At 36.0% G+C, this 11,152-nt stretch overlaps 1 pseudogene; it reads left to right on the forward strand.

The window, feature by feature from the left end:
* The window catches only part of LOC107557483 (diphosphoinositol polyphosphate phosphohydrolase 1-like), a 10,102-nt pseudogene extending 6,344 nt beyond the window's left edge, over nucleotides 1-3,758 (forward strand).
* The last annotated feature ends 7,394 nt before the right edge of the window (nucleotides 3,759-11,152 follow it).

Genomic DNA, 11,152 nt, shown 5'->3' on the forward strand with positions numbered 1-11,152 from the left:
GAAAGGCTTGTTGGAAATGCAAATTCATTCCCTGCCACCAGGTGGCGCTTTAGGAGCTGAAATATTGTGCTTTCCCCGGTACCGGCTGCACACAAAGCAGCTCCGCGCTCATAAACGTTGCTTTAGCAGGAATTATAGGTCAAATGAAATTAAAATGGCAACGACACGTTTCTGAGGACAGTCGGTTCCCTTCAGATACATTCTAATAAAGACATCCGCGCCGCGTTTTTGACGCGAAACGTGCAGCACTCATATTTATTCAATAACATCACTGCCTTTTGCAGTTTAATCCAGCCGTATCGCGACACTTGTCTTTCCGTCCCAACCTGTAAGACCTCTTGAAATTATCATTAAGACATTTCTTATACCATTTAATGTATTTAAAACTTTTTATGGCCTTAAGTTTGATACAGCTCACTTTAGGAGTGTTTAAGGACCCGCGGGAGATCTGTATTTAAGAGTTGCATTCGATGCTTCGCTGGCTGTGCTGATTATATTGCTGCGGATAGAAGGAGGATCTTTAGGAGTTATTCATGGTATGCTGAAAGTAATTTGTTAATGCTTTTACACATTTAAACATTTTCTTTTAATGTGCGATGGTTGAAGTGTGCGTGAAATAATGTCACCTGTCAATGTCATTCTACACAGAGCCATAGATCACTTACAAGCTATTGCGGACAATATAACCGTACGATTATGAAATCGTTCTGCGATTATGACAGCTGTTTGCGTAGCTTCTCAGTGAACTACGGCTCTGTGAAGTAAATGCTGCTCCGTCTGAAAGCACATGAAAATACCACATTTAATAACATATTTTTACTCCAAACTCACTTCATAACGTCAGCCGAGTGTTTGAAGTAAATCCTTCTGTAAGGCATGCAACATATTTCATAGTATTCTAAACAGAGATAAAGGCTATGTCGATTAGCATTGCATTATTATATACTTTATTATAATAAAAATTATAATAATACCAACTCGGATAAACCATATATTGTCGTAGTTGTGTGTTTATTAGTCACGTTGAATCAATGAAAGCAGTTGAATCTTCAGTTTATTCAGCTGCAGCTATAGGGATTTCCTGGGTTTCTTCTGCGAGGCGTATTTGGAGGTTCAGCACGAGAGCGCCCTCTGGCCTTCAGATGGAGATTTACTGCTGATCACAGAACCGTGCTTCACTGAAAGATACGCATGACAATCGCCGCTTCTGCCTAATCACGATTTCAATTCGTGCAGCCCTAATGCGAGGGTGTTTCTAATGCAGCGTCTATGGGAGAGACGGAAAATTCTCTCCGCATCCTCCAGTCCACAGATTTCTGTGCCAACTTATTTCATATTTATCTGCAGAGAACTGATTATGCTGAAATAAAAGGTTTCAAGATGCTGTAAAATGCTACAGGATGTTATATATGTCCTGAATTCAGTGTTTCACACTTTGGTTTTATTCCCGCAGGCAGGAGTCAAAGGTACATTAGGACGATTGGTAGGCGTTTTTGAGGTGAGTGTTTTCTGATGGTATAATCAACAGTCAAAAAGAAATTGACTCCACAACAATGGTATTAGTGGTGCAGTGGCACTTCAAACAAATGCATTCTAATTCAAATGCAGTCTGCAGTTTAATGCATTTGAGGTTTTTTTATTTAGTTAGTTATTTTAAATTGGTAAGCGATCAGCAATTGATGTTTATAATTGTTTAGAATGTAATGTTTACATTTAACCCCCTTTTGCACAATATGTATCACATAGCTTACGTATTGACAAGGAGTACATTTACAGGTGCATCTCAATAAATTAGAGCTTCCTTCTGCTGACCAGCTTTTTGTAGATGCTGATTTCATTTTCCAGCAGGATTTGGCACCTGCCCACACTGCCAAAAGCACCAAAAGTTGGTTAAGTGACCATGGTGTTGGTGTGCTTGACTGGCCAGCAAACTCACCAGACCTGAACCCTATGAACCCCAATCTATGGGGTTTTGTCAAGAGGAAAATGAGAAACAAGAGACCAAAAAATGCAGATGAGCTGAAGGCCACTGTCAAAGAAACCTGGGCTTGCACACCACCTCAGCAGTGCCACAGGCTGATTGTCTCCATGCCACGCCGAATTGAGGCAGTAATTAAAGCAAAATGAGCCCCTACCAAGTATTGAGTACATGTACAGTAAAGGAACATACTTTCCAGAAGGCCAACAATTCACTAAAAATGTTTTTTTTTATTGGTCTTATGAAGTGTTCTAATTTGTTGAGATAGTGAATTGGTGGGTTTTTGTTAAATGTGAGCCAAAATCATCACAATTAAAAGAACCAAAGACTTAAACTACTTCAGTCTGTGTGCACTGAATTTATTTAATACACAAGTTTCACAATTTGAGTTGAATTACTGAAATAAATGAACTTTTCCACGACATTCTAATTTACTGAGATGCACCTGTATTTGTCATTGCCTTTAAATTGCACATTATTTGGGAAACAACATTGGGCATGTGAAATAACATTAAAAAAACATTCTTCTTTTAATTGCAATTATTGATTTGTAATAATTAGAATTTTACATCCAGTTAATCAAAGAAATAATAGATTGGTTTATTCTCAAAATAATCATTAGTTGCAGCCATATTTTTAATGCGTCACTAAAATATTATTGCTTGTGATTCGTGACCCTGGACCACAAAACCAGTCGGTTTTGTATGTATGGTTTGTTAGGATAGGACAATATTTAACTATTTGAAAATCTGGAATCTGAGGGTGCAAAAAAATCAAAATATTGAGAAAATCATCTTTAAAGTTGTCCAAATGAAGTTCTTAGCAATGCATATTACTAATCAAAAATTAAGTTTTTATATATTTACGGTAGGAAATTTACAAAATATCTTCATGGAACATGATCTTTACTTAATATCCTAATGATTTTTGGCATAAAAGACAAATCTATAATTTTGACCCATACAATGTATTGTTGGCTATTGCTACAAATATACCCAGCGACTGAAGACTGCTTTTGTGCTCCAGGGTCACATTTAGTATTTCCCATGAGGCTGCTGAAAAAAGTTGTTGTTCTTTACAGAACAAAGACAGGAAGCATAGAACGTATGTCTATGTTCTCATCGTCACTGAAGTTCTGGAGGACTGGGAGGATTCAGTAAATATTGGTAAGAAAAAAAAACTACTGTTTTGCTGCCTTTACTTCGTCAAACCCATAATTACGTAATTTATTTAGAAAGTGGCAGTAACCGCATCAGTTGATTTTCGATATGCATGTTTTTGCAATTTTGTTTTATCCAATTATACTTGCTTGAGTTTTTTTGTTTTGCTCCATTCAACTCCAAAGATGCACATGGATCCATTTTTGCAGTTACAAGCATTGCCATAGAAACAAATAAGAGCAGCTCAGAGCGCAGTCTCAAAATCCGCTGCTGATTACCATAATTCTGTGGCGCTATGTTGACTGGTTTCTGGTGCCTCTCGTTGTTCTCAGGTAGGAAGAGGGAGTGGTTTAAGACAGAAGATGCCCGGCGTGTGCTGCAGTGTCACAAACCTGTGCAAGCATCTTACTTCGAAGCCCTTCAGCAGGACTGTATGACCAGCAACGGCACGCCTCTGGTGGCCACTTACAACATTAATCAAAACTCTCTCTCCAGCATCAGATAACCACCACACCAAGCACAGAAGCCTCGGCGAAATTCTCCAGCATTTTCCACCTTTTCCTACCCGACTGAAATCCTATACTGCAACTACTATCACGTCTTTTTTATTTCAGTGCGCTAATGGCTGCATCACATGAAAGCTGATTGCCTTACCAGTAGGGCTGCACAATTAATTAATTAATCAATCGAATTTCTAATCGCGATTACAATTATGGATGCCACAATTACATAATCGTTCAAAGTGGCAATTAGTCCACTTATGTTATTCTGCATGCTTAAGATGTTTTTTTCTTTCTACATGTTATCTTAAGGGTTTTTCCATTGTTTTAGTTTTAGTATAACATTATAATACCATTCATATTTTAACTTTTTTTATAATTTAACGAATAAACCAATCCGATGTATATTTGACATTTGAGGCTTAATACTATAGAAAAGCACTAAAGGTTTTTCAGGTAGAGTGTTTTCAGCTTGTTTATTTTCATATAAAAATATGGCATGCGTCAAACAATGGTATAAACATCATTCAGTGTAAATTGTGATAATCGTAATTAATAATCGCAATTACAATTTCAAGGGAATAATCGACAATTATGATTTTTGTCATAGTCGTGCAGCCCTACACCAGCCTTTTTTAGTGTTCAGATGAAGATCACGGTCTGGGGACATGTGACATAAAAGTCTTAGCAAATGACCGCTTGTCCGTTTCTTCGTCCGTTTTAAGGAATACTTGCATGAGATTCTCTTTTCCTAATGCCAACTACACTTCACTCTTGCGTCTTGAAATAAGTAGTGTTTAAAGAGGAAGCTGTCAGAAGTGTTTGTAATGATGTTGTGGATATGCTGTTGTATAGAGTTGGTTGAGTTTTTGCATGAATCGCATATTCATAGTCTTCGTTCTTTAAACTGCTAAACAACAGAGGTTATGTCTTTAATTGATCAAAGTAGTTGAAATCTTAAGTCGTATTGCCAATATTACACACTCATGTTGAGAATTTCTCTCAAGACGCAGCTACTGTCAAGTTAGTTTTCAAGAGCACATTTTCAAAAAGTTTTAACTACTGCTTTCAAGCAATTAATCGCGATTAATCGCATCCAAAATAAGGGTTTTGTTTACACAATATGAGTGTGTACTGTGTATATTTATTATGTATATATAAATACACGCAGTATATTTTTTGAAGATATTTACATATTTGTATAATTATATTATATATTAATATATTTAATTTACTGCTGTCAAGCGATTAATCGCATCCAAAATAAACGTTTTGGTTTACATAATATATGTCTGTGTGTGTGTGCCGTGTATATTGATTATGAATATATAAATACACATGCATGCATATATTTAAGAAAAATTTTATGTTTATATAATATAAATTATATGAATATAAATACATGTAAATATTTTCTAAATATATACTGTATGTGTGTGCTTTTTTATGTATATATAAATACACGCAGTATATTTACATATTTGTATAATTATATTATATATTAATATATTTAATTTACTGCTGTCAAGCGATTAATCGCATCCAAAATAAACGTTTTGGTTTACATAATATATGTCTGTGTGTGTGTGCCGTGTATATTGATTATGAATATATAAATACACATGCATGCATATATTTAAGAAAAATTTTATGTTTGTATAATATAAATTATATGAATATAAATACATGTAAATATTTTCTAAATATATACTGTATGTGTGTGCTTTTATATATACATAATGAAAATACACAGTACACACACATTATGTAAACAAAAACTTCTTTTGGATGCGATTAATCGCGATTAATAGTTTGACAGCACTAATATAAACAACATTTTTCTTAAATATATACTGTATGTGTGTGTATTTACATATCCATGATAAATATACACAGTACACACACACATATTATGTAAACAAAAACTTCTTTTGGATGCGATTAATCGCGATTAATCGTTTGGCAGGACTAGTCCTAATGTTGATGGGGTTTGGTAGTGAAGCGTCTAGTGTGGTGGATTTTCTGGGTCTGCAATCCCAGATGTGAGAAAGCATTTAAATAAGTGGCTTAATGCGATGCTCAGTCCAGTTTACTGAGAGCACTGGTTTCGCTGTGGTACAGGATTTAATGTGAGACCGAGGAGAGACTTTCTGGGCCTGTTTGGGACATCCTCAGTATCGTGAATCAGTGGTCAAACACAGGACCGTCTCAGCAGCTGTAGATGTCAGATTCTTCTTCATTCTTACCGTTCTTATCCGAGCGTTTCGCACCAGTATTCATAGCACAATGGCAACAATATACCAACTTCTCAGTTTTAGTTGTGCTAATCTCAGTTTATTGTCTGTCCGCTCATAAACTATACGTATGTGCGTGGATCTGTGTACAGTACGCGTGAAGTAATGTGAATAATCAAAGGACTTGATGCCAAGGTTAGCCGTCTACCTAATAAACTGCCTCTCATGTAAGAGCATCGATTTCGTTTGAAATGTTTACAGCTTGATTGTAGTTTCTGTTCAGACACTGGATATTCACTGACCTCTGTTCTTTTGTTGTAGATGACTGTTAACGGTGCCATTTCTTTCTTTTTTTTCTAGGGCTTAAACAAGTTAGTCTGTCCTGATTATAAAATGCTTCCTTTTTAATTTTTTATTGGTTTATGATTTATGAAATCGTCACAAGCATGTGCTTCAAATGAGAATAGTTTAGGTCTCAAGTAAACTTGTCTTCTCAGTATTTCAATGTTTTGTTTTTTTCTCTTAAATCAGAAAGCACAAAAGTTAGTTTATTGTGGATAACTTCTAAAATTACCAAATCTAAAATGTTCTAAAACAGGAGAAATGTCCCGTGCTATTGTAATAAGATTAGTTAGTTAAACCCAATCCAAAGCTGGTCCTCCAATGTTTGTATAAAATGCTTCTTTTTCAGTAGTGAGCTCAAAACCTGTGGCAGAGGATTATCAATCTCTGCACATTTATTGCAATCATGAGTGAAATATGTGAATAAGCAATGATCAGATGGCTCTGCGAATCTCTTCTCTGCAGGTCTAATAACAGACTTGTCCTTCAATTGTAAATGCTTGAAAGAAAAAAATATTGGAGTTTTTACACTTACTACATTGGTGGTGTTGTAGAAAGAGATGTTTTGGTGTAAAGTATTAATTATTTCTGGAGTAAACTGAAAGCATTTCAAGAATCTCTCAGTTGTTGCCCTTTTCTGACGTTTCAAGCACACTGTTTAGCCTGCTGTATGTGATATTGGGAAAAGACATTTTGACACAAGATTGTATAACAGTTGTGTCAGTGATCTATAAATAAAAACAAAAGATGCTAGGTGCATATCACGAGTTGCATTGGCAGGCCAAAGAAACTGGCACTGACAGTGACTCACAAACTGTAATCTGTTACTGATTCCATGACAAGAATTGTAGTTAGTAACGTAATCCATTGCATTACACATTTTAGCTAATATTACTTAATGCATTTAGCAGACGTTTTTATCCAAAGCGACTTGCAGCGCATTCAGGCTATACATTTTTTACCAGTATGGTAAAATAATATATATATTGCACGGCTCTGTGGAATACTTGATTCTGATTGGTCAGTCGCGACATCCTGAGGTATGTTATCCCTTGATAATAACCGGTAAAAGCTGATAACACAGGCTCATCCGGGTAACCGCAGTCGGCGCTGTACTCTTGCTTGAACTGTTTTTTCTTGGTGGAAGCTTTGCGTTTGTGTAGCTAGTAAAATATTAAAACTCGATTCAAAATGGTGTACAATTATTTAATAATGTCATCCTGGTATCGCGGCCTCGCTCTCCTTTCGTACAGACAAATGTGGTAAGGTTTTAAAACATTTTCGTCTTAATTCTTTTATTGCCTTAATTATTTTTGTGGTGAAATGTCTTCACGGAAGCTTTGCGTTCAGATATTTCAACTCAAATCAATATTTCGTGTCTAATTATTTACTTATGTGCCAAGTAGCCGTGTAATAAGCGGGATAATGTACATCCAGCCAGTTGTTATAGCAGAATAACCCCCTTCAGGCTGATACAAGACTCCTGATCACCCTGTCGAGGTTTATTCTGAGATAACAACCGGCTGGATGTACATTATCCCTTACATATAATATAATCTGACTACTTTTAGATAACTTAACTCATTTATCACATTGCTTTAAATAGGACAATCTTGTATCCATATTGATATAAAAATACAAAGAGTAAGAAAATCTACTCCATTTGTTGTAATTAACAACATGAAGTGGATTAAACATTATTATTTGTGAAGTAACTGCAGGGGCTTCGTGAGAAGCTAATAATTAACTCACAAAAAATTTACAATTAAAATAATTTCAAAAACAAAATAAAACTACAAAAACTAAATATTTTATTTGTTTGCCTGCATGTCATTTGACTATAAGCCAGTGTCAGAGAAGCGTTACGTGCAAATGTGATACTTCCTCATTAAAATATTGATTTAAAAAACCTCAGGGTACTTCAAGTAAATATATTAGGTGTAAGAGGTTCGGATATAGGGGGGTGAATTGTTCTTTTAAATGTCCTTTGGTCAGTCTATAGCGAAACGTGAACAACATGAATTGTAACAGCTGCAGTTTCTGAGAAATATCCGTCACCTGGCTGTTCTCCCACACAGGTATTTGTGTGAGGGATATTACACCTTAATCAGATTCATTTAATGCTTTATAAGTAAGATGCAACAAGGTGAAAGAGTACTTGTCAGTCTTACTGACATCACATTTAATGTGTTTTACATAATATTTATATCCTCTGAGCAAAGATTATATAACTGTTGAATGTTTGGCAAACCTGAAGGGCAAGGCATGGGTGTATGATTATGCATAACTATTCATATCGCCCTCCACACAAAAACATCTATGCTCTTGAATTCTCACACTCAGTATTAGACTGAAACCTAAAGACTCCAGAAGAATAAGATGCAAAAATGACTGGAGGTGAAAACAATCGAAAAATGCATACTGTACAATTCGTTTAAAGGGGTCATGTGATGCGATTTCAATTGTTCCTTTCTCTTTGGAGTGTTACAAGCTCTTGGTGCATAAATAAGATCTGTAAAGTTGCAAAGACTAAAGTCTCAAATCCAAATCGGCTTTCACCGTGGACGAAGCGGAGTCCAGCCCGGGGTCGTCACATGTGGTTGCCGCTCATTCATCGCATCCGCCAGACGCGCCGTTCTCGACTCCGCCACCTCAGCTCACTCTAGCCAAACGGGGGTTCGGCTCACGCTAGCCCGCTGTGTTTTTCGTTGTGAAAGTGAAACTACTTTGTTTGATCTTCCAAAAGAGGACACGACTACAAATCAGTGGTTAAGTTGTATTTCTGTTCCAGAACAGTTTAACTGTTGGAGGACTGTTTCCTGATCCTGGGAGAGTAGACTACAATGCCGGCTGTTCTGACTCACGGAAGTACGTTTTAATTTAAAGGATTTGCCACTGACGATTCAAACACGAGTTTTGAGCAGTGTAGAGTAGCGCTTGTTGTTTGTCGTTTCTCCGATCAGAAATGCATGAAAAAGAGTTTTGTTTACACGGCGCGATGCAATGCAACGCGTAAAAAGACAGTATAAATCATTATAATCCATAATTATGTCCCCACTGGATGCAACAAATGCCTTGTTTATAATGGGTTTTAATGTTTTTGTCTCGTCGCTCCAGCCTGCCACGGCATCCCAGTATGGTGAGGGGCATAACATTTCCATCACACGCTTGAAGTATTCGGCCAATCACAACGCACTGGATAGCTGGCCAATCACAGCACACCTCACTTTTCAGACCGATGAGCTTTGTAAAAATCGACGCGTTTCAGAAAGGCGGGGCATAGAGGAGAAACAATAATGTACAGTATGTGGAAAAGAATGTGTTTTTTGAACTTTAAACTGCATAAACACATTTCGTTACACCAAATAATGTTCTTTTTAGCAGTATTATATGACCCCTTTAAGAGCATTTATGTAGATCGGGGGCGCATTCTCTTCAAAAACAAACGTGATCCACTGCATCTTCAGCGGCTCAGATGTCGGGAGAAAAATAACGACTGCTATGTTCATTACTACATCCAAACAACAGAACACCTCAATCGCTTAGAGGAGTCATTCTTGTCTACATCTGCTCCGGCGGTGAAACAATGGTGGACTGATGACAGTCACTCGGGGCGGGTCTAAGGTAAGACACAAGTCCAGTCTGTGCTGAAAGGTTACTGTCAATCAAACTATAGTGGGAGGGGCCTGTCTGTGTGATGTCACACAGACAGGCATCTGAGATCGGCTCGATTTGAGAAAGGGGTAAACATTTACCCAAATTAAAAAAAAAAAAAAACACTGGGTGGATTTTTATCATTTTAGGGTGGTTGTGTACACACACTGCCAACACACATTTCAGTTCAAACAACTTGTAAAAGTGCATGTAGCATCATATGACCCCTTTAAAAGGATTATATATATAGGTATATACATATAAGCTTATAATATATATATGGGCCATTCTACAGAATTCTTAGATATTTATTAAGATCCTTCAATTATCTATTGAGACCCACAATAATATTTAAAACATTAGTAAGCTTAATATGCTGTATATGAAATCGTCATTTATTGGGTACTTTCAGTACAGTACTTTTCAGTTCCCAAACCCCTAAATTTCAACTTATAATGATATTGAAATATTTTTTTGTTTTTTATTTCCCTTGTTGTTTTTAAAAGTATATTTTTGATCCTTTTAAAAAGTGAAGTTAAAAATGTATATATTTATTTTATATTTTCTTTGTAAATTATGAAAGTTTATGTAAAAAAACTGTATCCTGCATTTTTCATGTCACTACCATAACAGTGTATGTTTTAGTCCACTGGCCGAGACTGATTTGAACTAAACCCACACATTTCCGATCAGGAAACATTCCTGTGTCCCCCTCTCTCATAGCTACAAGCTAGGGCTGGGCAATTTTGCAAAAAATTTTAATCTCGATTTTTCCAGAATGTTTGACCGATTCTCGATTTTTTACGATTTTTAACTAGTCAACTTGAAAATGTAACTACAACATGATTCAAGTTACTTTTACTTTATTAACCCTTTAGTTAGAATTTGAGAAAATTCTATTCTAAGTGCAGCACACATGAAGTTGTCAACATGGTGTAAATGTTAAACAAATCACTTGTTAAATATCTTTGCAGAAAAGATGCATAAACTACAAGTACATATTGTACAAACTTGTCTTGTACATATTATGTGTTCAGAAATAATACGAGGAAAATGCTTTTAATATTTTTCAAAAGTCAAGGTAATTCAAATTCAAAATGACTGAAGGTAGACTTTTATTAACTATAAATGTTCTGTAAAAACAACAGCAGCTTTCAGCTTGTCACCATGATGCAAACATGAAAAATCAGACATACAGTTAGTAGTTCTTTACAGGTGTTTTATTCGATTGCGCTGCTCTTCCATAGTTTTTTCTGTGTAAACATGGATGTGTTTGACTGTTGT

Source organism: Sinocyclocheilus grahami, unplaced genomic scaffold (assembly GCF_001515645.1).
Source record: "Sinocyclocheilus grahami isolate Dianchi unplaced genomic scaffold, SAMN03320097.WGS_v1.1 scaffold604.1, whole genome shotgun sequence".
NCBI classification, from domain to species: Eukaryota; Metazoa; Chordata; class Actinopteri; order Cypriniformes; family Cyprinidae; genus Sinocyclocheilus; species Sinocyclocheilus grahami.